Source organism: Delphinus delphis, chromosome 2, assembly GCF_949987515.2.
Source record: "Delphinus delphis chromosome 2, mDelDel1.2, whole genome shotgun sequence".
NCBI lineage: Eukaryota > Metazoa > Chordata > Mammalia > Artiodactyla > Delphinidae > Delphinus > Delphinus delphis.
The window spans coordinates 176038363-176065594 of record NC_082684.1 but is presented as its reverse complement, the minus strand read 5'-3'; the positions used below and the strand labels follow the sequence as shown (position 1 = coordinate 176065594).

The 27232-nt window shown below is 46.2% G+C and overlaps 1 protein-coding gene across 5 annotated transcripts in view; it reads left to right on the top strand.

Annotated features, from left to right (window-relative positions):
• The window catches only part of SVIL (supervillin), a 235164-nt gene that overhangs the window by 41318 nt on the left and 166614 nt on the right, over positions 1-27232 (top strand). For all 5 annotated transcript variants that reach the window (XM_060006356.1, XM_060006359.1, XM_060006358.1 and 2 more), the window contains exon 2: positions 21941-22042. The gene's annotated coding sequence lies outside the window, so the exon portion shown is untranslated. The remainder of the gene's footprint in view (positions 1-21940; positions 22043-27232) is intronic.

The window sequence follows — 27232 nt, the reverse complement described above, 5'->3', positions numbered from 1 at the left end:
AAGGCAAATGTTTCGAGTTAAGTCAGGTTCATCAAGGCAATTTGAGTCGTGGTCAAAATGGTCAAGCAGAAAAAAACTGTTATAGAAATTGTCAGTTTCACTTCCCGCTGTACGAGGCCTTATGAGTGAGGGATATTGATAAAGTCAGGTGAGGTCCGGTGTTTTCAAGGTTAACTTAAGGCAAATGAATTCATTCCATCTCATGTATGTATGCCTCAGCTTTAGAAGTTACATCGTATAATTAAAAATATATATATATATATTTCAGGTTCTAGCTACACTGGAGACTGGTCGTTTTCTGAAACTAAAGCAGAAGCCCAGGAAGGGACGATGAATTCTTTTTGAGTTTCGAGCCACAGAATAGAAAGTAGGTATTGATCATTCCACAGTGTGTTTGCGATGCTGTGTGTCGACCGGCTGCAAAGGCAGCACACAGGTAACCAGGAGTCCTGGATGTTCGCTGTCACCAAAAACCAACTCGTACTATTCTCATTACTTGTGGGATTTGTTTTTTTAAACAAAGCTTAGCATATTGCTTTAAAATAAGCTTTCCAGGTAGGTATACCGGAGCATGAAGGTGGGACCCAGCTGAGTAATTTACTGTTTTTCTTAGACTGCATCCCTGGGCAGGTCTCCCAGGCTTGGTCTGTGTGACATGCCCACATGTAGAGAGAGAATGCGAGAATTTCCAAGATAGAAGTTAGAGAAAGACAGCTAAAGGGTAGGGACTCATTTTAATCACACATAGATTTGATCAAACATAATCACCAGCAGCTGCCTTACACTTTCCCCAGATGCAGGGCACTTAAGGCCCACGACGGCTGCCGCCCCCTGCCCCAGACCCACCCTGTCTTTGGCTGGACCCCAGGAGCAGCCCCCTCCCCCAGCCCCCTCATCCTCAAGCTGGGTATCCTCTCCAGGCCAGAAGTCCTCGCTGGATGCCCTCGTTCCCGTTTCCCAGAACTCACAGCAAAAACTCAGGACCACCGTTAGCTCACTTACTGTTTCCCGAAAGCTTGTCTTTCCAAACTCTCTTGGCGGTATTTGGTCCTTATGAACAGTGACAGTTCCTGCTCTCGGCGCGTCCGTTTATTTTCCCCCTCTTCGCTCTGCTTAATGATTGGATTTATAGCTAAAAAGAAATCATCTTTAAATTAATATCGATCTACATTTTTTTAAGCCAAATCAATTTTAGGGCCCATGGGCTGAGGGTGTAAAGAAATATCCGGAGAATTTTTGAACCTCTGACTGTCTAGTGAACAGGCTGCCCTGCCTGGAGGAGGACCTCTGTTGATGGAGGTATTTCTATAGAAGCTGCACATCTGTCTGACAAGGATGTTCCAGGAAAGGAGCCTGGCTGGATTTGGGACAAGGTTTTCTAGGTACCAAACAAAAGGAATTCTGCAGTTTCTCAACTGATGGCCCAAAGGAAGCAACGTGGTCTGTGTGTGTGTGTGTTTTGTTAAATTCACATATTTTAAAAATTAAGCAAATATAGGGACTTCCCTGGTGGTCCAGTGGTTAAGACTCCATGCTTCCGACGCAGGGGGCACAGGTTCCATCCCGGGTCAGGGAACTAGGATCCTGCATGCCACGTGGCACAGCCAAAAAAAAAAAAAAAAAAAAATAGGGGCTTCCCTGGTGGCGCCGTGGTTAAGAATCCGCCTGCCAACGCAGGGGACACGGGTTCGAGCCCTGGTCTGGGAAGATCCCACATGCCGCGGAGCCACTAAGCCCGTGCGCCACAACTGTTGAGCCTGCGCTCTAGAGCCCGTGAGCCACAACTACTGAGCCCACGTGCTGCAACCACTGAAGCCCGCACGCCCAGAGCCCATGGTCCGCAACAAGAGAAGCCACCGCAATGAGAAGCCCGCGCACCCCAACGAACACTAGCCCCCGCTCTCTGCAACTACAGAAAGCCCGCGCAGCAGCGAAGACCCAGTGCAGCCAAACATAAACAATAACTTAAAAAATAATAATTAAAAAAATTGAGCAAAATATTCAATTAGATTACTGCACAGCTACTGAAAGGTAATTTTCTTTAACCTCTGATTCTTGAGCGTATTTCCTGAAAGGCTGCCCAGGGAGAGAATGACTCTGCGGTGTTCTTCTGTGTGACGTGGGCCTCGGGGGGTGCAGCTGGGGAGCCCAGAGTGCCCTGGGGAGCGGGGTGGATCGGGGTGCATGACAATTCGGGTCCACCCAGGTGGGCAGTGAGACAAGGTGATAGATGACAAGCTGTCAGAAGCGGGTGTGTCGGTGTGGCTGGGCTGGGAGTCGATTATAAACCTGACTGTTACGAGGACCTTAACGTGACCTTTGAACCCCACCTGCTCTGCCGCCCTTGAACCGCTAGTGTCTGCTGGGGAATGGCGGGGCAGGGGCCCATACAGACAAGGGAAAGCGCAGTGCGGTCGTCTGTTTTGAAGGTGTCTATATGTTTGAGCCTCTGAAGGCATATTTGTGTTTTAACAAGGTTCTTCTGCCCCTGCTTCCTCCTCAAGCCTCCCTTATTCCAGCAGAAAGTATGTTGTCCTCTTTCCTTCTGTATGAGCACCACTCGGTCCTCGCCTGGTGTCATTGCTTTGGTTCCTTTCACTAAGTACGTGGGAAGAGGTATTTCCTCTCTGACCACTGGAATATTAACTCAGTGAGGAAGAGGATTTCTTTCCGTTTTGTCTGCACTTGACGCCGGGCACCTGGAACAGTGTCTGGTACAAGGAAGGCGCTCGATGAACATTTACTGAACGAGCTACCGATTTGCATCTTCCTGACCCACATGCCTTAGGGGCAGCAGGACCGTCCCTTCATCCGTGAACTTCTTGCTGGGCTGACACAGCGGCTGCTCTCCTCACTGGCCGCTGGTCTGTGGTCTGTGCTCACTGGTGCTTGGTCCCCTCGCAGGGGCTGGGGAGGCGTGCGCTGTGTTGCCACTGCCTTGGCGACCACGGGTTAAGCCCTCAGCTCCTGAGGGCGATTCCAGGATGCCTGCAGGCGTGATGTGGAAGGGAAGCGGGGCTGAGAGGCAGCGCTGTGTCTGGTGGGGCCCGTGCTTGCTGTGTTCACCAGCCCCTCCCAGGAAGCGTCTCTGATGGATGGGCTGTAGTTGGGGGGAGAGGCGAAGGCAGGAAGGGCGTGTGCTGGTTGTCACAGTGGAGCCTTGCCCTCGGGTCTGAGAGGAAGCCTGTGGTTGGGTCACGTGGCGGCAGTGTCTGTCCCTGATGGGGGTTCAGGCGGCTCGGGCCCCGCCCCGCCTCTGTTGAAGTGAGTAAAGGAGCGCAGGCAGCGTGGAATGTGGTTTGCAGCCGGTCGGGAGTCTGGTGGATGGAAAGTCCAAGCGAGTAACACCTTTGAGGAGCTGCCCTGAGGGCCCGTTTTGGTTGTTGGCGCGCCCTCTTGGAAGGTCACAAGGAGGAGGGCAGGAGGCAGACTCTTCTAGAACCTCTGTGCCACGTGAGTTTACCTGGAAAGGACACCGTAGGTCCAAGGCTTCAACCACAGGCGCAGTAGGAGTTGCCTTCTGGTCAGCGGGGGGAAACCTCTGAGCCGGTCGTGAGATACTAATTAAATAGAACCGAGGCCTTAGGCGCCTCCCCCGACTCCTCCTCTTCTGCTGCTTCTCCTTCTCTCTCTGTCTCTCGCCCTGTCTCTGTCTCTCTGTCTCTGTCGCTCTGACTCTTGTCTCTCACCCTGTCTCTGTCTCTCTGACTCTTGTCTCTCTCTCTGTCTCTCTCCCTCTGTCTCGGTCTCTCTCTCACACACACCCCCCTGGGCTGACACTTTAGAAACGGTCACGCTTGCCCCTGTCGGGCTCTGTGCTAAGGTAGCTACAGTCTGTCTCATCATCACCGACTACTTATGAAGTCCTCACTCTGTGACCCACACCTACTGCCAGCTTCTCCTCCCTTCTCTGCTGCGTGTGCCCTGAGCCTCACTCTCCAGCCCTTCCACGCTCTTATATAAGCTCCGTTCTCCCCATGTCATCTCTTTCCAATTTCACCTGCCTGCTCCCTGCCCCGCCCCCGCCTCCAGGAAGTCCACCGGGTTGCAGCTCTGCAGAGCCTGGTGCTGCCCTGGGAAGATTCTGGAGGGGCGAGCCTGGCAGGTGATGACCGGCAGGCTGGGGAGTCAGGAGCCTCAGCCGCGACCACCTTGTCTCTCCCTCCCCTTGTCCACTTGCACTGGACTCTGTCACCCTCCCGAGATGCTCAGGGCACTTGTTAGCGCCTGAGTCTCCGGCTGCAGTCTCAGGGCTGACATCTAGTCTCAGCCGGCATAGAGAGCCCTCTGATGCAGGCTTCCATCCCCACCCGGTTGCCCCATGTCCTAGTCATGCCTTCTGAAAATGCCAGGCGCGGCCTCAACCTCACGACCTCGCACACGCTGTTCCTACAGCCTGCAGTGCCCTTCCCCTTCCTTCTCAATGGGCTGAACCTGACAGGTCACTGAAGCTGTCACCAGGGCCCTCCCCCAGGAAGCAAGGGAGGTCAGGTGCACCTGTTGGGAGAGGGACTTCTGGGGGCCCTGGACAAAACTCATCTCAAGAGTATTCGTGCCAGGTGGTGTGTTTTCGACGCCAGTCTCCACTGAACAGACTTTGATAAAGGCAGGACTGGATCCCTGGCCTGTGACATCATCCCTCACACACACGGGTGTTTAGAAAGTGTTTGCTTTCTGACTGTTGATTCTTAAGACTTCCGCCCTACACTCAGTGCTTTTCCTTTTAGGTTACTGTTTTTCTAACAAAGTATTTAATAAGGAAGACCCACCTGATGAGGAGGGAGACAGGGCGCGTCGATCGGGGCTGCCCTTCTTTCTTCAAGCAGCTTCGTGGCTTTATCAGCAGCCTTTCTCCCGAGGCGGTGCTGTGTGGGCTGATCACCACATTTGAGACTTTGGTAGAAGTTTAGTGGAGCGATAGAATCCCTGCATTCCCACGAACACCTGTGGGGCCAGGTGTTTTTCATTTTACACGTGGGCGGCTGTGAAAACCACTGCCAGGAGGTGGCCACGCCTCCCGTCAGCTCCCATCAGCTCCTGGGCCCCTCTTCCTGAGTATGGGGGGAGAACCATGGTGGAGCAGAGGGCAAGGAGGGCGTTGGAATTCTCACCCAGCTCTGGAGACTTCTGCTGTGTGCAGTTGTCCCTGTTGGGACAAAAGCTTGTTCTCCGTACTCAGAGTTGGTTGGCTGCATCCTGTGGACATAACTCCTCCAGGGAACGGTGACTTAGCTTACCTCCGACATACAGAGTCACAAACGCAGGGCTCAGGTGAGATTCTAGACCTGTCGTCTTACAGATAAGCAGACTCTGGCTTCACTGCTGGGATCACAAGCATTTCTTCACTAATAGACTGAAGGGGCTGGAAACGCTGCTCTCTGGGGTGCCTTCTTGCTTGTGTGTTTTGGGGTTCTCTGGGTTGAAGGTGGAGCATTAAGACATGGTGGATGTAGACTGGGAGCATCAAATATGAATGACGTTTACTGTAATTAACAGTAACAGAGGGGGTTTGATCCCTCACAAGAACTGAAGGATGGAGGAAAGGGCATGGTTCTCCCTTCACTTGGAGGGGGCACAGGTGGGAGGAAAGTCAGTTTTATTCTTAGCAGCGTTGAGGGGGTGAATGGAGCAGGGTTTGATGAAGAGGAAATGGCAACTGTGGAGGGGCTGGTGGAGGCACAGAGGTGGTGCGCTTCTGGCAGCTGCCGGGGAACCGCGAGGGTAGGAGAAACATTCTAGTAAGCGGTCGTGGTGTCCAGCTTTCACACTGCATCATGCATGTGACCTGGGCTTGTTGAACTGATTGCTACAAAGATGTGTGTGGTAGGAAGAATCGTGACTCCCCAAAGAATCATGGTTCATGTTCTAATCCACAGAAGCTATGCATATATTAGGTTACGTGGCAAATAGGAAGGTCTCAGCTGACCTTGAGATGAGAAGATTATCCCAGATGATCCAGGTGGGTGCAATGTAATCACAGGGGTCCTCTGACGTGATGGAGGGACACAGGAGAGTGCGTGTCGGAATGACGCCATGTGATAAAGTCTCTGTGCTTTGCTGCTTTGAAGATGAAGGAGGGTCCGTGAGTCAAGGATGCAGGTGGCCTCTAGAAACTGAAAAGGCCAGGACATGGATTCTCCCTGGAGCCTCCAGAAGAGGTGCAGCCCTGCCGACACCTTGGTCTTTAGGCCAGTGAGACCCATTTCAGACTTCTAACCTCTAGCGCTGTAAGATAGTAAAGTTGCTTTAGGCCACCAGGTGTATAGTAATTTGTCACAGCAGCAATGGGAAACAATCGAATGCGGAAACCCGTCTCTCCTTTGGAAATGTGAGACCCTCTTCGTTATTTACGAAATATAATGGAAAATTTATGGACGATAAATAGAGAAGAATCTTGTCAGAATGAATTGTAAGCTCTCTCTAAGTTAATTTGTTTCAGTAAAGTGAGGGCAAGAACTTTATTTCTTCACTATTATACCCTCACTGCCTAGTTCATTTTTAAAATTCATTTTTAAACAAATGAATCTGTTCATTTCAATCCATGAAAAACCAAAACAACTATCTTTTCAAAGGAATTATTGGATGCTAAAGCGTATCGCTTATGATTAGAAATCTTAAATTCAGGCTCTTGTTGTAGACAAAGAATATCGTACTTTACATTGTCATTCAAAGATGAGAGGTTTTGTTGGAGAATTTTTTTGTAAATTGTTAGGTGTAAACAGGAATCCCTTTTGCTTTCTTGGATTCTAGGAGCTTCCTTGTACCTATACAGGGAAGGAGTGTTAACTTGCCCTTTGCCTTGTCAGTAAAGCAGCTGTCCTAGGTAGCAAGCTGTAGCCTTAAATCCATGACACCCCAGCCCCCTGCCCACCAAAGTGCTCGTTGTTTGTGACACTTAGTCTGGGGAGCCTGGTACTATATACTAATCTATTATAAATGATCTTTGCCTGGCATCTTTTAGAATTACAGATACTTCTAGTGTTCATTTGCTATTTCTTGACTCACTTATTCCCTGAAAAAAAAAAAAAAAATCTTTGCTAGGCTTTTGCCATGTGCCAGGCCCTGGGGAAACAAAGGTAACTCAGATATGGTACTTCCCAGAGAAAGCCACCTTCTAGATGGGAAGAAAGACAAGTGTGTAGATAATGAGAGGACGGAACAGCCAATATTGAAATAATTTGTGATGCCAAGAGGAGGAAAATTCCAACTCTGCAGGGAGAACAGAGCAGAGAGGAAGAGACCGAAGGTCCAGAAGGACCTTGGCGACTAGAAGGGACAAGTATTAACTGCCTACTGAGTCCCAGCACTTTTACATGTAACTTTATCATTTCGTTTCTACCCTGAGAAAAACGATATTCTAATGAAGCATCTTTGCAAAATCACAGAGTGGGATTCATAATCATTGTCTTCTAAGCTGTCGGTTTTAAAGCAGAGGTGGGCAGACTTTCTGTGAAGGGCTAGATGGTAAATATTTCAGGCTTTGGGGGCCATACTGTCTCTGTCACAACTATTCAACTCAACTCTTGTGGCAGGAAACCAGCCATATAGAATATGGAAAGGAGTGAGCATGGCTGTGTGCCAATAAAACTTTATTGACAGAAATGGACAGTGGGCTAGATATGGCCCCGGGGTTGCAGTTTGCTGATCCCTGTTCCAGAACAGCCATTATAGCTACCGTTTTGCTTTAGGATATTTCAGGAGAGGGAGATTATAGGTTTCATTCGCTTTACAGGTGGGTCAGTGACAGTTTCAAAATGGGTTATAGAATCTCACCAAGAAACAGTAGCAGACTGGATTAATGACGGAGCTTCATACAGACCCAGTTGTCTAACATTGCACATCATCATGGTGAATACTGAGCAGACCTCTGGGAATCCAGACGTGATCCATCTTTAGGTCATCGTAGACGCGTCCAAGGAGAAAACCACACTAAGCAGTCTTGGCGGAGGCTTTGACAGTGTGTGGGCACATGTGTGTTTTAACTCTGAGATTTAAAAAAAAAAAAAAAAGGAAACAAAGAAGATTTGTCTGGAACCATTGGGAAGAAATAAGGTAAATATCCGAATGGATGACCTGGGAGAAGCCTAGAGTGTAACGTCTCAATACGGCTGTCTTCTGGAAAGAGGCAGAAGCATCTGGTTAGTGTAACATTGAGGGGTGATGTGAAAGGAAATCCCAAGTCCAGATTAGAAAAGCAGAATAGATCTTGACATCTTGAAGCAACAAGCCAGAAAAAAGTCTGTCCTTAATAGCTAACAGTGAGACTTCCCTGGTGGTGCAGGGGTTAAGAATCCACCTGCCAGTGCAGGGGACACGGGTTCGATCCCTGGTCCGGAAAGATCCCACATGCTGCGGAGCAACTAAGCCCATGTGCCACAACTACTGAAGCCCGTGCGCCTAGAGCCCACGAGCCACAACTACTGAGCCCACGTGCCTAGAGCCCGTGCTCCGCAACAGGAGAGGCCACCGCAGTGAGAAGCCCGTGACTGCCACGAAGAGTAGTCCCCGCTCGCCACAACTAGAGAGAGCCCGTGCACAGCAATAAAGACCCAACACAGCCAAAAATGAATAAAATAAAATATATAAATTTATTTTTAAAAATAGCTAGTAGCGTGGGAAAAGTCACTAAATTCAGAGATTTTGAGTTTCTTCATTTGATTTCTTAATCCTTTAGAGCAAAACAGTGAATTTTTTGGAGAAGAGATCTTTCCAAGAGTATATCTTGAGAGATACAGGGTGGTAGGAAAACACCTGGAAAACCATTAAAGGATTCAGAAATGTGACCCCGGGAAGCCATTTAGGTCACCTGTCCCAGCCCTACATGACTAAAAGGAAATTTTCCTCTTGGCTGACGAGAGAGAGCTTGGACGAGCATGGTGACATTGGGAAGCTTATTTCTTTTGAGTAAAACTTAAAAAATCAAAAGCAGACAAAGTTCGTAAGATGGTTACAAGTGTGGGTGGTTCCAACTGGATGGAAACATTTTCTCACCAACAGGAATCCATTGAAAGGGTGTGGATGTCTCCAGAGGTCCCCATGCTCGGCACCCCCTGGTGTGTTTTGATCTGGTTCCCCATCTGGCTCTGTGCTGTTGCTCTTCAGGTTGACTTGGGGGAAAGAGGGAGGAAAAGATGGAAAAGATGGGAGTTGATATCTTCCTGGAAGACGCTGTGGAGGTTAGCAGGCTAAGTTATTCCAACCAAAACAAGTTAAGCTTTTCCTTGTTTTGAATCCTAGGCACGAATCTTGTCTTGGATGAAACAGATGTGATTCTGGGGACGTGCACGGCGTCCTAAGCTTTGGTGACTTTCCTGCCCCTCACTCTTCCTTGCAGGAATCAGACATGCTCCAGCTGTGCCTTTGTGTGCCGTCTCTGGCCCCTTTCTAAGTTCCATGCAACGTCATAAAACTCAGAAACTTAGGACTGCTTGAAGAAAATAATCTGTGAAACAGATACATGTTTTGATGTGGATTACATCTAACAAACAGTGTTTATTCCAAAGACTTTAACACGTAAACCCATTAAAGGGTCTTATAATTTGACTTCTCTTTCCCGTCACACAAAGCTTTTTTGTAACGTAAATATAGTAAGGAATGTCCATACTCTACAGTCTTGCTGATGTTCTTTTCTTTTAGCAAGGGTTAAATAAGGGGGATCTTCAAAGCCTTGGTGATACGTTACAGAAAGCTTTGAAGTTCTTTTAGCTTCCCTGGAAATCTTTGTTTCCTGGAAAGTTCGCTAATGGTATATCTAGTTTCTTACACAAATCCATTCCGTAGCTGTCTGTAGTGAATTACCTAGTCAGTGGGAATGCTACTGCAAGATAAAATTAATATCTAAACTGGTCCTGAGTCGGTTATTTCCACTGCAAAGCTTATGTACTCATAAGGTACGATGTTATTTAGGTCAAGTTAACCTTTCTTTATCTTAATTCACCTCTTGAGCTCCCTGAAAGCAACATAATTTGCATTTCCTGGCAGCTCCGGCGGCGGCTCTCGTGTATGGAACTGAGCTCCTGCATCAGCATCGCCATCTTCCATCTCAGTTGGTGACGCCATCCCGCACCCAGGGCCCAGTCGGCCCCTTCTCTCTGCATCTCCTCCCCCGCTGACACGCAGTTCGGGGCTGACTGTCTCCGCCTGCCTGGCTCTGGTAGCCTCCCATCAAGTTCCCTGCTTCTGCTTTCCCTCTTCCCCATCTACCTACCCCCCAAAGTCTGTTTTCCTCAGAGCAGCTAGACTGATTCTTTAAACCTAAATCAAGATCATTCTCTCCCTCGCCCACACCCTACAGTGCCTTCCGGTAACGCCGAATCAAACCCCAGGTCCTTCTCTGGCACAGGGCCTCTCTGATCTGTGCTCACCTGTGTCTGCCGGACGTTGCCTGCTGGCTTGCCCAGCGCCCTTCCTGTCCGTCACTCGGCTCTGGCCACACCGGCCACCTCGCTAGTCCCGTGCACCCACCAGTCTCACCCCCATCTCAAAGCTTGAAACTTCGCACTTGCTCCTTCTCCCCGCCGCCACCACCCCCCAGCCCCGAGCCCTCTTCCTCCACATCCCACCAGCTTTCTGGCCAATTCTTCCATGTCTTTGCTCAGCGGTGACCGCCACAGAGACCTGACCATTTTATCTAAATGAGAAGCCCCCAGCCTCTTACCCTGCTTTTCCTTCCTTCCGGCTCTAAGTAGCGGACATTCGGTCTCTTACTGATTCGTCGCTTGGTTTATTTGTCCATTCACTTATTTATAGTTCATCTGTCCCTCCCAAGAGAATGTAAACTCCATAAGGACAGGGACTTACGATGATAAACATGTATCTTTCATGCCTCACACACGTAGGCAGTCAAGACATATCTGCTGGGTATTGTATGAAGGAAAGAACCAGAATCATTCACATTGCTTTTGGTCTGCACATGCAGACCAAGTCTTTGAGCAGTCACGTTGTTCAGTGGGACAGTGATGCTTTTGATTTTCCTACCCTAATAAGGTTTCCAATTCAACGATCAGGGTCTATCTTAGATTTAGCTCTTGCCTAAAGATCTTAGCAGTGACCTTGGTCGACCTTCAGTGTAGTTCACCATATGGAACACAGGTACCATGTGGACATAAGGACCTTGACTTCCTGGCGCTGTAACGGCTTTAGAGTGGCTACGTGTCCACGGGCAGAGCCGCTGGGGTCTCACTTGCCTTAGCGATTAGCAGGCACGTCTATAGCACAAGGGAAAAAGAGCCAATAGTCGTGTCTATTTTTAGTACAGTAGAGTTCCCATAATTATCTAAACACTGAGAGGTTACTTTAAGAAATGTTATCAGACTAACGGAGCTTTTTCTCCTACCACTGAGCAGCTAATCATCTTCTTGTAAATATTAGATGAGAAGAAATTGGGGGAGGGGGTACATACAGGAAGGTGGATAAATGGTCCGTAGACCCTTGTAGACGATACTAAGAGCCCCACTCCATGAGATAATTTTGTCAGCATAATTACTCTGAGCTGCTTCTAAAAAGTCGGATGTATCGATTCATAATTTACGTTCAGTACAATTCACTCTTTTTAATGCAGCTGTGAGTTTCAGTATTGCGTACAGCTGTGCAACCAGCATAATCAGAATGTAAGTTTTCACCCCCCTGAGATGTCCCTCATGCCCCACTGTGATCACTGAGCCCCGCCCCCTGGCAGCCACTGATCTGTCTTCTATCCTTACGGCTTTGCCTTTTCCGTAATGCCCTCTAATGGAATCATGCAGTCTGTCGCTGTTGAGATGCACCAGTGCTGTTGTGTGTTATCGGTAGTTTGTTCCTTATTATTACTGAGAAGTGTTCCATTGTGGATGTAGAGTTTGCTGATCCATTCACCAGGTGAAGGACATTTGCATTGTTTAAAATTTGGGGTGATTATGACTAAAACTCCAATAACAGTCATGTATAGGTTTTTATGGGAACATGCATTTTCATTTTTTCCTGAATAAAAACGTAGGAGTGGGGTTTTTGGGTCATATGGTAAGTATGTGTTTAGCTTTATAAAAACCTGCCAAACTGATGTCCAGAGTGGCTGTTTTCTCTTCCCACTAGGAAGGTATGGGAGTTTCCGGAGCCGCTTTCTGGTCCTCAGGGCCGATGCCCAGAGGATTTTGCCTTCTTTTTATAATAATGTTTATTTATTTTTACTTGTTGACAGTTTGCTCTATTTATTTATTTGTGGCTGTCTTGGGTCTTCGTTTCTGTGCGAGGGCTTTCTCCAGTTGCGGCAAGCAAGGGCCACTCTTCATCGCGGTGCGCGGGCCTCTCACTATCGCGGCCTCTCTTGTCGCGGAGCACGGGCTCCAGACGCGCAGGCTCAGTAGTTGTGGCTCACGGGCCTAGTTGCTCCGCGGCATGTGGGATCCTCCCAGACCAGGGCTCGAACCCGTGTCCCCTTCATTGGCAGGCAGATTCTCAACCACTGCGCCACCAGGGAAGCCTGGATTTTGCCTTCTTGAAGAGAAACCTCGGGATTTATCTCTCCCCTCTTCTCCCCTCACTTCTGTGTTCCAGTCTCTTCTACTTGGACCTTTAAGTTACTTTTTATTTAAAAGTCTTTCCGCTCTTCCTTGTTGCCTGAGTTTCCGTTTTCCTTATCGCACCAGTGCAGTGCCTTGTACCCAGCAGATACGAAGTACGTACCTATTGGACTTGGTTGTAATAAACTAGATTAAACTGATCTCCAGGGCAGAGATGGCCCATAGTGGGGCTTTGGTGCATGTTTTAGTAGGCTCATGGGGCATCTGCACAAGGTAGGTGAGCCCTACCCCAAGGCCTAGGGAGAGATTCCTATTATTTCTCTCCTGGCAATAAGGCATCAGCCACAAAATGTGGGATATAAAGCTGGGTTTGGACTGCCGCAGTGGTGAAGGGTGGAAAAGTCAGAACCAAATCTGTGGTTATTATAAGGTATATAGATTTAGCTTGGAGACACCAGCCATGAAATGTGCAGACTCTTGTGAGAAGGCTTTTCTTTCTCTTGAAGATTTTACATTATTGTTTAATCACTGTTGAAGCATAGCGTAGTGGTCAAGAGTGAGAGCTCTGCAGACAAACTCTGCTACTAACCACCTGTGTGACCTTGGGAACCTTTCAATGCCTTGGTTTCTTCATCCGTAGAATGGGGATAATAATAGCAGTGAGGAGTGATGATAAATGGTTGAGATGTACACAGTGCTTAGAACAGTGCCTGGCTGGTGTTAAACGCTATAGGAGTATTAGTCACTGCTGTTACTGTTATTAACTAAACTTTACCCCTAGTACTCTGAAAATGTGTGTTTTTCATGCATTTGTGACACTTTCACGGATGTCAGGTTCTAGATACTTGATCAAAGAATGATTAAAATTCAGTTAACAGAGAGGGAGTGAGATAAATTGAGTTTGGGATTGACAGATACACACTACTGTATATAAAGGAGCTAACCAACAAGGACCCACTGTATAGCACAGCGAAGTCTACTCAATATCTTGTAATAATCTATATAGGAAAAGAATCTGAAAAAGAATAGATATACGTGTAACTGAATTGAGCAGCAGAGTTCGCGGCATTACCTGGCGTGGTCATCCCCAGAGGTGTGTACTTATCCTCACTGTGCTGACTCAGCTCAAGTTAAGTGGCCTCAGTTGTCTGGTCTCACTTGCTGCTTTCTTTTACTTTTGGTAGCTCGGGGAGGGTGTGGTTTCTGAGCAGTGCTGTCCCCTCCATCAGGATGTCTCTGTGTCCTCCACGTGAAGGGCTGACTCCACCAGTTTGCTCACTAGGTCAGGGTTGGAAGTTTGGGCACAAGATTTTCAGTCATTTCTCTCTCATTTCCTAATTTCTGTGTTGGCACCTCCATACAAAAATGGTTTCTTCTAGCCCTTTTAGCAACTTCTTCCGGACCTGACTTGGCTTTTCCCTTTGGGACCTGTGCTTTCGGGAGGTCCAGTAAGTTGCCTCTGTGTTTGGGGGCCACCACCTGAGGGCTAGAGCAGGTGGTCCCAGGGACCAGTGGGCGAGCACGCAGCCAGCAAGTGGGCCCGGCAGGCCTGCCCGCGGGGGCCCCCGCCTTGACACAGCCCTGCTTCTCTCCTGCCCTTCAGAGTTACCACAGAGGCTGGAGGAATTCACAGGCAGTCCTCGCTTTATTGCATTTCAGATACTGTGTTTGCTTTTTACAAACTGAAGGTTTGTAGCAACCCTGCGTTGAGCAAGTCTGCGGGTGCCTTTTTCCAACAGCATTTGCTCAGTTCCTTTCTCTGTGTCACATTTGGTAATTCTTGTAATATTTCATACTTTGTCATTATTACTCTGTTATGGTGATCTGTGATCAGTGGTCTTAGATGTCACTACTACGACTGGCTGAAGGCTCAGATGATGGTTAACGTGTTTTAGCAAGAAAATATGTTTTAATTAAGGTGTGCGCACTTTTTCAACATAATGCTATTGCACGCTTAACAGACTGCAGTGTAGTATAAACATAACTTCTACGTGCGCCGGGAAACCAAAAGCCTCGTGTGGCTCACTTTATCACCATATTCACTTCATTGCTGTGGCCCGCGTGTTGATCTGAGCGTCGTCTGCAGGCTGAATCGTGACTCATAAGGTACTACTTTAAATGTCCGTAAGTGCTGTGACTTATAAGATATAAACCTGTGAGATGCGTCGCTGAATTCAAAGCAGCCTTTTGACATTGTCTTACTAAACACACAACTGCTGGCGTGCTACGGATAAGAGGCAATGTTGGCGTTGAAAGGGGGCTCCTCATACTTGAAGCTCTTGAGACCCACATCTGTAACAGGCACCCAGAGATGAGAGAGAGGAGGGGAGGGTGGCCTGGAGTCCACCAGGACCCATCACCTCCTTACCTGCCATGACGGTTGATGGGCATATATGCTCGACGGTGAACCCCAGCGCTTAGTATATATTTTTCTTATCAAATACAGTTTGCTCATCAGTAGGTTCTTAAATTTGTGTTTGTTGTTCATTTAGGAAAGAAAGAGCAAGGCCTAGCCTCGTCATCTCATTTTCACGAAAACATGCACGTATAAAGCCAACAGAGTGATAAAAGATATCTGCCCTCACCAGTTGCTGAATTTCAAGGGTCGATGGAATCCAAAGAGGGGTCATGATCGTGGTGGTTGCTTTGAGCCCACTCCAGTCCACTGGGAGACCCCACGTGTCTCCAGCAGAGGGAACAGCGTGTGCTGGATCCTGTGAGCCTAGGAAGGGTCTTAGTTCTGTTTCTGCTGTGGCGGCTGCACATCTAGGGTGCCTCCTGGGGCTGCCTGGGAAAATGTGCTCTTGTGGGGACTTTTAGGTTTGTTCAGATTTAAGGGCATTTGGAGATAGTCAGACCCTTTGAGGCACGCTGTGAAATGTTGCAGTGTCGCGTTCTGTGCTGCAACTTGGCACGTGGTATGTTGTGTCACTATAATTACAAATATATGTGTGTGTGTGTGTGTGTATACATGTATACCTATATACATGTGTGTGTATATATATTTATATCATTCATAAATATAAAGGTGGCTCTTACTATCTGTCTTACTGTAGGTCTTAGATCAGGCTGTGGTAACAGAACACCGTAGACTGAGTGGCTTAAACAACAAACATTTATTTCTCATGATTCTGGAGGGTGGGAAGTCCAAGGGCAAGTAGCTGGCAGATTCAGTTCCTGGTTAGGGCTCCCTTCCTGGTTTGCAGACAGCCGCCTTCTTCCTGTGTCCTCCCTTGGAGGAGAGCAGAGAGCAGAAGCAAGCTCTATGTCTCTTCTGTAAGGGCACTAATCCCATCATGAGGGTCCCACCTTCATAACCTGATCACCTCCCAAAGGCCCCACCTCCAAATACCATCACAATGGGGATTAGGATTTCAACAGATTAATTTTGAGGGACACATAGCTCTATATTTGGATGCTATAAACAATATGAAATCATATTCCCAAGCGCATATATCTGTCAAACAGCAAGCTGAGTTTTCCTTCAGGGTTTGTTTGCTACTTGTTTATTTATTTTGTGGTTGCTCTTAGGCAAGTAGTAGGAGACGCCGAAGAATTTGAAAAAAAAGTGTACGAGAGAACTTAAAATTGAGAATTCAGCCCATCAACTTAATTTTTCTACTTGCAGTTTTGGATGACACGTACATCCTTTGAATCGTGGAGCGGAACACCTCCCAGGGTTTTACAGGAGCGTATTTGAAAATGCATGAGGACCTGACATGGCCTTTTAAGAACCTGTGCTGTAATGGGACACATGGGAAGCCCACCTGGTGGCAGCATAAAGCCCATGAAGTGGGAAGCGTGTCCCCATAGGAAGGTGTCCCCAAGGACAGAGGGGAGGTGGTGTTTCTGGATGTCACCAGGGAGGATTGTGTGCTTATTTTAGCTCCCTCTCCTTCATGTGTCCCCACGTCAGCTGCTATTTTGACTGTGGGCATCTTCCTGCAGCTGGTGGCGTGCTGATTGCCAGACGCCCTCCCAGGGGAGTGAGCTGCCCTGTGCCCACTGGTTCCTGTGGGTCTCTCCGCATCTCCTTGAGCACTGGACTCGGGACTGTGAAATGCTACAAAGATACAAGATCAGAGACCTGCTTATAACAACGCACAGTCCATTTTAGAGAAAAAAAATACATAAGAAGTTCTCTTATGTACTTGGAGGACAAAAAGTTGGCACAGTCAAATTGTACCTCGAAATGTGTTTAACATACCCTTATTTAGTGAAAATGACCAACATTTACTTAGTAAAAGAATCCAGTATTTAGGAAAATACTCAATGTTCTATGGATGTTATCCTAATGTGTAAAAATAGTACAAGAGTAATGGTTCAGGATCACAAAATCTCTGATAAATTACTTGACAAACAAAATGCACCATTGTTAGTACTCTTAAAATGGCCTATTATTTATTCTTTATCCAAGCTTCCGGTACCCACCCCCAGTTCCATATTAAAACGAAGCCTAGGCAGCCTCAGTGTGTCATTGCCAGCGGTCAGTCCTGCGCTCTTTCTAGAGGCGGCCAGGGACCCAGGATCTTTGGTGGGGGGGGCTCTCCCTCAGCATCTTTGCTGCCTCACCTCCTATGGCCCCTACGCCTGTTGTCATTTCTCGTCTGCCTCTAGCCTTGGCTTCTGCTCGTGCCCGTCCAGTCGCTTGCTAATGGTTTTTCCATCAGCTTGCGTGGTCCTGGAATTGACGCTAACAGATTGTCACCTCGGCTTGGGCACCAGTATTGTAAGTGCCTATCTGGGGGCTGATGGAACTGGGCTGTCCCCACGCTGTCACAGACCCAGGCAGATGTGCGTAGGTTTTCGTAGTGCCGGTCAGTGGACACCTTCTAATAGGCACGTGATTTTTCTGATTTGGAGACATTTATTTTTTATAAATGTCCAAATAATTAAAATGATTACTATTTTAAAATGATTATTATTACTATTATCACTGTGACTAAACCAACCCACGATGGTTGAGAATGAACTACAGTCGTCGTTTTAACCAGGTGTCTGGCACAAGTTGAGGGAGCGAGGTCCCTGAGTAGGAAGGGAGGCGGTCAGGGAAGCCTCCTAGGACCCGGAGGCCCTCTGAGCTGAATCCTGGAAGGTGTCTTGAGGTTTGTTGGGGGAGCGTGAAGGAAGTGCCTATGGCTCTAGGAAAATATCTTCAAGAACCTCCTTTCTTGCTCTAGGCATCCAGGGAGAGAAAGATGGGAGAAAGCAGCCAGAGAGAAAGTTGGGTCTGGGGAAACCTCATCCCTAGAGTCGGTAAGAGGGGACTCTCGGAGGCCTGGTGAGGGGACGAGACTCTGGTCAATACTCTAACCCAGAGGCACCTGACACTGTGGTAGTTAGGTGCCTTTGGCCCTCCGTGTCCATGGCTTCTGCATCCCTGGATTCAACCAACTGAAGATCAAAGATAGTGGGGGGAAGAATTCCAGAAAGTTCCAAAAAGCGGAACTTGAATTTTCTGCATACCGGCAACTATTTACATTTTATTAGGTATTATAAGTCATTAGAAATGAGTTAAAGTATACGGGAGGGTGTGCATAGATTGTATGCAAACACTATACCACATTTTTCTGTTTTCTAAATTTAATTTTTAAAAATTTTAATTAAAGTATAGTTGATTTACAATGTATTGATTTCTGCTGTACAGCAAAGTGATTCCGTTATACATATATATATGTACACATTCTTTTTTTAATATTCTTTTCCATGATGGTTTATCACAGGATACTGGATATAGTTCCCTGTGCTGTACAGTAGGACCTTGTTGTTCATCCATCCTATAGATACTAGTTTGCATCTGCTCACCCCAACCTCCCACTCCATCCCTCCCCCAACCCCCTCTCCCTTGGCAACCACCAGTCTGTTCTCTATGTCTGTGAGTCTGTTTCTATTTTGTAGATAAGTTCATTTGTGTCATATTTTAGATTCCCCATATAAGTGATATCATATGGTATTTGTCTTTCTCTGTCTGACTCACTTCACTCAGTATGATCATCTCTAGGTCCATCCATGTTGCTTCAGATGGCATTATTTCATCCTTTTTTATGGCTGAGTAGTATTCCATTGTGTATATGTACCGCATCTATTACTATACCACTTTCCATAAGGCATTTGAACATCCATGGATTTTGATATCCAAGGGGGTCAGAACCAATCCCCTTCAGATACGAAGGGCCGACTGTAACGTGTGCCTACGACTCACTGAAATGTCCCTTTCCTGTGTACACCTCCACCGCACCTCCTGTCAGACCTGTCTTCTGAAACATTAAGATAAAAGCCTGTCTTTCTCTGCCGTAATCTCCCCTCCAGATGCAGTGGGTCTAGAGTTAGTGACAGAGCTCTGTCAGAGTTTTTGCATAGAGATAATCATCTGAAAGTCCAGTGAAAGTTTATTTTTGACCAGGAAGATATGCTTTCGAAGGATGGAGAGAGCCCTGGAGAGACTGGACAAGCCCGCAGGATCTGACCTTGAGCTGGACATGTCTTCCTGCTGCACTAAAACCATAGTGATTCTTCCAGTGCCCTGTTCTCCTCTGGAATTTTTTCTCCTTTTATACAGGTTTGACTAGTTTAGTTAAACTTCAGCCTGTCACTTAGTTTGGACCCTTGCCTCACTGTGGGCCTTGCTCTTTTGTTTTTTTTTCCCCAAGTTATCATGAGTGCACTAAGGCGATACATTGTTTTGTTTTCCTGCCAATGCTGTATTCTGAAGTTTTATTATCTAGTGACCAAGGTTTCCCTTTGTCTTTAGACAAAGCAGATTCCAAGAATGAAAGTGTTTCAGGTACGGGACTTTCAAACTCCTTCTTGGTCTGTGGGCTCACGATCTCCACTGGAGATTTTCTTCTTTCTCGCCCCCTGGTAGTAGAGCCCCAGGGGGATCCCTCTGTACATGCGAGATTGAGAACACCAGCTCTAGAGGGTACCAGGGGCTGTATACCAAGGACAGAGGGGTGCTCTCCAAAGAGAAAGAGAGATGAGTATGTCCTCTCCTGCCCTTGTCTCTTGGCTTCTTTTGGTTTTCTTGGCCTTTTTTCTTCGTGAAATAAGTTCAGTTTCCCTTCCTTTGCAGCCAGTGTGGAAAGAGGGTCTCCTTCCTAAAGCCGGTACTTCCTCCCCAGTCTGGTGCCTGGAAGAGGCTCGGGAGAAGGACAGGCTAACATTGGTCTAGCCCAGTTCCCAAGTCTCCAGGGCTTTTTAATAATAAACAGATTTTGGGGGGAGGAAGGCAAATAAATTTTTTTGGCACAAAAAATTCTCCTTAAACCCAATAGTCGGTCTGTGTTAACCACAAGCGTCTTTGTGGCTTCAAGTCATGAGTTCAGGGCTGTCTGATGTTCACGGAGCAGTGGTAACAATGTTTTTGTGCTTTGTGGGAACTTCAAATGGTCGACTGTCCCCCCCCACCCCTCCGCCTCCCCACAGGCTCATTTCCTTGTAAATTGCCTCTGCCTGGGCTTCTGGAGATGAACCCCATTCTCTCTACAGGAGGTAAAAGAGGCTCTGATAGCTCGCCTCCCATGTGCTTCCCAAACCTGCTACTGACACCAGCTCTGACCTTTAGGACGCTGGCTGCTCGCCAGCTCAGGGCCTCTTGTACTCGAGTGAACTCTTTCCTAAGATGATGTTTTCAAAAGGTGATACAGGCCAGTACTGCCTAGACATCAGGAAGAGAGAGGAACAGGTGCCTCATTAGCCCCTAAAACCTAAGACTTCCCAAAGCCTAACCGCTAAACAACTAACCATTAACTAACTAAGAGACCTAGGGCTTCCCTCTCTAGTCCGGGATCTGAGGCTGGAGCCTTGCTCATGCATGGTGCCTCTCTCCCAGGCTGAGTCATTGCAGTGCCACACAGGCAGCAGCTGGCCTTTTGAGGGTGAGGAATAAGCGTGCTTCCAGGGAAGTCATGCTGTATGCAAGTTACTCACAGTTCGGAAAATCACACAGGGAAGTGCATCCTTCCCTGTGTCCTGCTCTGTTGTACTTCCAGCACAGGTGGTGTTTTCCCTCGTTTCCCCAGCCTTTGAGGGAAGTGAACGCTGAAGATTTTCTCTGCCTGGAATTAATGGCACAGACCAGTTTCTAGCCCAGTCAGTCCCTCAGTCCTGACGCCCTAGACGGGTTACGCTGGTCTCAACTTCTTTACCCAGCCTCTCTCTTTTTTAAGGACCTGGGCCTTTGTCGCTACCCTCTCGTTGTACACGTCCAGCTCCTCGATGAGTTCCAACCCACCCTCCTCTGTCTTTTCGAGTCTTCCTTTGTTACGAGGCTTCTCTCCCAAAGCCTCTTGTTTGGGTCTGATGTAAATTTGTGTCGTAGAAAGAACTCATATTTACTCAAGATAGCTCTGCTATCTTGATGCTATCAGATATCAGATTTCATCACCAGAGAAAAATCAGAGCTTTGGAGAACGATCACATAGAAATGATTTTATTCACTGAGTTTGAGATGAAGGAAAAAATGTATTTGTTTGTTTGTTTTTGCTTTTCTTTTTTGAAAATTCTATTTATTATTTTATTGAAGTATAGTTGATTTACAATGTTGTGTTAGTTTCAGGTGTACAGCAAAGTGATCCAGTTTATATATATAAACTGAATTTATATATATAAATATATATAACTTATATAAATATATATAACACACACACATACATCTATATTCTTTTTCAAATTCTTTTCCCTTATAGGTTATTACAACATATTGAGTGTAGTTCCCTGTGCTGTACAGTAGGTCCGTGTTGGTTATCTATTTTGCATGTACTAGTGTGTATATGTTAATCCCAAATTCCCAATTTATCCCTCTCCCTCTTTCCCCTTTGGTAACCATAAGTTTGTTTTCTATGTCTGTGAGCCTTCTGTTTTGTAAATAAGTTAATTTGTATCATTTTTTAGGATTATACATGTAAGTTACATCACATGATATTTGTCTTTGTCTGACTTCACTTCATATGATCATCTCTAGGTCCATCCATGTTGCTGCAAATGGCATTATTTCATTCCTGTTTATGGCTGAGTAGTATTCCATTGTATACATGTACCACATCTTCTTTATCCATTCCTCTGTTCATGGACACTTAGGTTACTTCCATGTCCTGGCTATTGTGAATAGTGCTGCTATGAACATTGGGGTGCATGTGTCTTTTCGAATTAGAGTTTTCTCTGGATATGTGCCCAGGAGTGGGATTGCTGGATCATATGATAACTCTATAAAAAATGTATTTTTAATTGAGTATTTTTTCTAAGAGGTGTAAAAAGATATTCTAACCACTGCCTATCATTTGTAGTCACCGATGTAAGCTGATTCATTGAAAGGGAAAAGCTCTTTAGAAGCAGATGAGTCACAGCCATGTATCTCACCTCGCTCACGCATGTGGCTGTCTTATATTGTTGGCTGTTTTCTTTCTCAGATTTCCGAGTAGAAATTTTTCTTTCTCCTTTTGCAGGAAGAGTTGGAGTACATGAGCTAGAAGACTGGGAGAGCGGAGACAGGGAGAGTTTCGAAGTCCTTCTCTATCAGAAGCCATGATTTAAACATCAACATTACGGTAAGTATTTAGAAAGAAATATAACTGTTCTGTGGTTGACACATCATTGGTTTTGGCTGCAGTTCTGAGAATAGGTTAAAGGACGTTGTGAAGGATGAGTTTGTTTAAATCACTCTCAACAAACCAGAGGTCTGAGAAAATTAAAGGTTCCTCAGTGACAAGTTATGGGACCCCCAGCATCCAGAGGGGAGAGCCATCTGACGCGTTGGAAAAATCTGTCTGTCTCCTTAGTAGCCGTGTGTTCCAATGTGTGAAAGAAAAGCAAAGCTTAATGTACGGGAGTTTCCTTTTTGAACAGAGCTTTCAGGGACTCCGAGTTAGACTTTTTAGAGGCGGGCAGAGCCAGGCACGGAAGGGAGCAGAAGCACCTTTCTAGGGACTGTGCTATCTGCCCTGCCACTCTGGGGCAGGGTTTCTCAAAGTGTGTTCCATGGAACACACTGCTCTAGACTGTTAGTGCAGTGGAGACAGGGCTATGGAGATGGGTCTGTGCTCCAGTGAGTTTGAGAAACATTGAAGTTCACCTTCCTTCCTGAAGGGTCTCGGAAGTGGGTGAGCCTCGTGACTCTCCGTGGACGTGTGTCGCCGGCAGGGCTCACCAGAGTCCCGTGGAACTCTTCTTGTAGGGCGTCCTAGGTCCCGTGTTCATTTGTTCATTGTTTATTAACACCTGCCACGCTCGTGTTAGGTGCTAACAGTACAGCGATAAAGAGATTGCTGCTTGTGTCTAGATAGAAAATATGGGAAGAAGCAAGTGAGAGCAACTATCGATAGGCACGGCAGCCAGCGGTTTAAGACAATGGTCTCAGGAGTGGTGGGCCCTGAGTTTGAATCCTGAGTCTGCCACTTATAAACTGCGTGACTTTGAACAAGACACTTAACCTCTCGTTCAATTTCAACATCGGTGAAACTGTGTTAATAGCGTCTACCTAGTAAGGTTGTTGTGAGGATTGCAATGATGCATTCATGCTGGCAAATACTGAACCCTATGCAAACGTGAGCACATCTGTACTGAGAACAATAATGACGAGTGCATCGAAGGCTGTGTGAGGGTGGACGCGGGAGGAGGTAGCGGTGGATGGGAACTTTGAATAGGGTGGTCCAGCATGGCCCTGAAGTACAGACCTGGAAAGATGAGTGATACTGAGCTGTGGAGATGGTATAGGGAGAGAATACAGAGGGAAGCACAATTGCGCACGGGTGTGTCTCATGCAGAGAAATTTGGAAATTTGTTATGCAAACAAATTTGGAATTTGAGAAATTCCAATACCTCTTTAAGATAAAAAAAACAAAAAAAACCAGGGACTTCCCTGTGGTCCAGTGGCTAAGACTCTGTGCTCCCAGTGCAGGGGGACTGGGTTCAATCCCTGGTCAGGGAACTAGATCACACATGCCACAACTAAAGATCCTGCATGCTGCCACTAAGACCCAGCACAGCCAAAATAATTAAATAAGTAAATAAATAAATGAAACAACAACAAACTAGGAATCGAAGGAAACGTCTTCAGCCTAAAAAGAGCACCTATGAAAACCCCACAGCGAACATCATACTTAATTGTGGACAGAAAGCTTTCCCCCTAAGATTAGGGTCAGTACAAGGATGCCCACTCTCATTACCTCTGCTCAGTATTCTCCTGGGAGGTCTAGCCAGGGCAGTTACTGAAGAATACGAAAGGCCTCCGGATTGGGAAGAACGAAGTGAAACTGTCTCTGCTTGCAGGTGACATGATCTTGGGTATGGAAAACCCTAAGGAATCCACTAAACCGTTAGAACTAAAAGACACATTCAGAAAGGTTGCAGGATACAAGATCAGTCTACAAAAGTCAACTGTAATGCTGTACACTTAGAACAAACAATCTGAAATGAAATTAAGAAAATAATTCCTTTTACAACAGCATGAAAAAGAATGAAACACAAGCATACCTCGGAGATATTGCGGGTTTGGTTCCAGACCCCCGCAGTAAAGTGAGTATCACGATAAAGTGAGTCACACAAATACTCTGGGTTCCCGGTGCATATAAAAGTTATGTTTACACTGTCTGTAGTCTATTAAGTATGCAGTGGCATTAGGTCTAAAGGAACAATGTACATGCCTTAATTAAAAAATGCTTTACTGCTAAAAAGTACTATCATCTGAGCCTCCAGCAAGTCATAATCTTTTTTCAATAGTAACATTAAAGATCACTGATCACAGATCATAATGACAAATGGAACAATGAAGAAGTTTGGAATATTGTGAGAATTACCAAAATGTGACACAGAGACGCCAAGTGAGCAAATGCTGTTGGGAAAATGGTGACAATAGACTCGCTCAACGCGGGGTTGCCAACAGACCTTCACTTCATATGAAAAAGGCAGTATCTGCAAAGTGCAATAAAGTGAAGCCCAATAAGACAAGGTGTGCCTGTACTTAGGGATAAATGCAGTTAAAGAAGGATAAAACATGCTCTTAAAACTGCAAAATGTTGAACAAAATTAAAGAAAGTGCCGAATAAATGGAAAAACATCCCATGTTCATGACTCAGAAGACGTTACCGTTAAAATGGCAGAAGTGCTCCCTGAGTTGATCATAGAGTCAACGCAGAGTCTCTCTCTCAGAATCTCAGATGGATTCCTTGTAGAAACCGACAGACTGGCCCTAAAGTTCATATAGGAATTTAAGGGACCCAGAATACCCAGAACAATCTTAACAAAGAGCAGACTTGGAAGACTCACCCTTCCTGGTTTCAGAACTTAATACAGTAATTAGGACAGTGGTTCTGGCATAAAGATAGACATATAGGTTTTTGGAATAGAATTGATTGACCAGAAATAAACTCCTACATTTATGGTAATTGATTTTTGACAAATGTGCCAAGACAATTCACTGGCAAATAGTCTCTTCCACAAATGTTCTAGGACAACTGGATATCAACACGCAAAAGAATGAAGTTGGACCCCACCTTACACTATATACAAAAATTAACTCAGAATGGATCAAAGGCTTAAATATAAGAGCTAAAACTGTAACACTCTTAGAAGACAACGTGGGTGTTCATCTTCATGACCTTGGGTTATGCAATGATTTTTCAAGGTATAACACCAAAAGTACAAGTGACAACAGAAAAATAAATTGGACTTCAACAAAAATTAAAAAATTTTGTGTATTAAAAGACACTGATGAGAGTGAAACGACAACCTACAGAATGAGAAAAAATATTTGCAAATCATGTATTCTAGACTTGTATCTCTGACAACTCAATAATAAAAAGATAACCTTGGGCTTCCCCGGTGGCACAGTGGTTAAGAATCCGCCTGCCAGTGCAGGGGACACGGGTTCAAGCCCTGGTCCAGGAAGATCCCACATGCCGCAGAGCAACTAAGCCCGTGCGCCACAACTACTGAGCGTGTGCCCTAGAGCCCGTGTGCCACAACTCTTGAGCCTGCTCACCTAGAGCCCGTGCTCCGCAACAAGAGAAGCCACCGCAATAAGAAGCCCACACACTGCAACAAGAGTAGCCCCCTCTCACTACAACTAGAGAAAGCCCGCGCGCAGCAATGAAGACCCAACGCAGCCAAAAATAAAATAAATAAATAAATTTATTAAAAAACCTAATTCAAAAATAGGTAAATATCTGAAGTAGGCAAAGAAGATATGTAAATGGCCAATAAGCACGTTAGAAGATTTTCAACATCACCAGCCATCATGGAAATGCGTATCAAACCCACAGTGAGCTACCACTTCATAACCCTCTATGAAAGATGGACAGTAACAAGTGTTGGTGAGGATATGGAGAAATTCGAACTCTCCTACGCGGCTGGTAGGAATGCAGACTCTTTCCCAAGCAGCTGCTTTGGAAAACAGTCGGGCAGTTCCTAACATAGTTAAACATAGAGTTTACCTTATGACCTGGCATATCCACTCCTAGGTGTACACCCAAGAGAAATGAAAACATTTTTCTGTATAAAAACTTTTCATAGCAGTTTTATTTTTTTTTCATTTTATTGAAGTCTAGTTGATTAACAATGTTGTGTTAATTTCTGCTGTAAAGAAAGGTGATTCGATTATACATATATATATTCTTTTTCATATTCTTTTCCATGATGGTTTGTCACAGAATATTGAATATAGTTCCCTGTGCTGTACAGTAGGACCTTGTTGTTTATCCATCCTATATATAATAGTTTGCCTCTCCTAGCAGTATTATTCACAATTGCCAAAGAATAGAAACAACCCAAAGTCTATTAACTGATGAACAAATAAAACATTGTATGTTCATATGACAGGATGTTGTTTGATTATAGAGAGGAATGGAACACTGATACATCCTGCAGCATAGATGAATACTGGAGATAGGCTAACTGGAAGAAGCGAGACACCAGTGACCATGTACTGTGTGAGTCCATTTATATGAAGTTTCCAGAACAGGCAAATCTACAGAGACGTGAAGTAGATCAATGTTTGCCTAGGACTGGATTGTTCAAGGGGAAATTGAGACTGACTGCTGGTGGGTGTGTGGTTTCCTTTGGGGGTGATGAAAATGTCTACAACTGATGCGATAATGGTCGTACAGCTCCATGGACCTACTACAGGCCATTGACGTGTACACCTTACATTGGTGAGTCGCGTGGCGTATGCATTATACATCAGTAAAGCTGTTGTATGTTGTAAGGGAAAGGGGTGTGTCCTGGAGGTACAGCTGTCAGCACCTGGTGACGGATGAGATTCGGGGAGTGAGGATGAGGGGAGCAGGAAGCATGACTCCCAAATTCTAGCAACTTCTGAGGAGAGGAAAGACTGGGGGAGGAGGGATTTCTTCGTTTCGTTTTTCTTTTCTGTTCTTTGTTTGTTTGTTTTTTAATGAGGGGGGCCAGCTTTGAGAATCGAGAGTTCTGTCGTGGACATATTAAGTTTGAGGTCCCTGTTGAGTATCGAGATAGAGGTGTTCAGTAGACAGCTGAATGTGAGGCTGGAGCTCCGAGGAGTGGTTCTGACTGGAGATAGAATGTAGGTCATAGATAAATCCATGGAGAGGATAGCAGAGAGAGGAGAGAGAGAGATTGTTAATGAAGCTCGGGACGGGGTGGGGTGGAAGAGAGGCAGCCAGGCAGGAGTGGGGAGAGTGCGGGGTCCCCGAGCTCGGGTGGCCTTGACGAGGGTAGCTCGGTAGTGGGAACCCCGGACCAGAGTGGACTGAGGAGGGGTATGG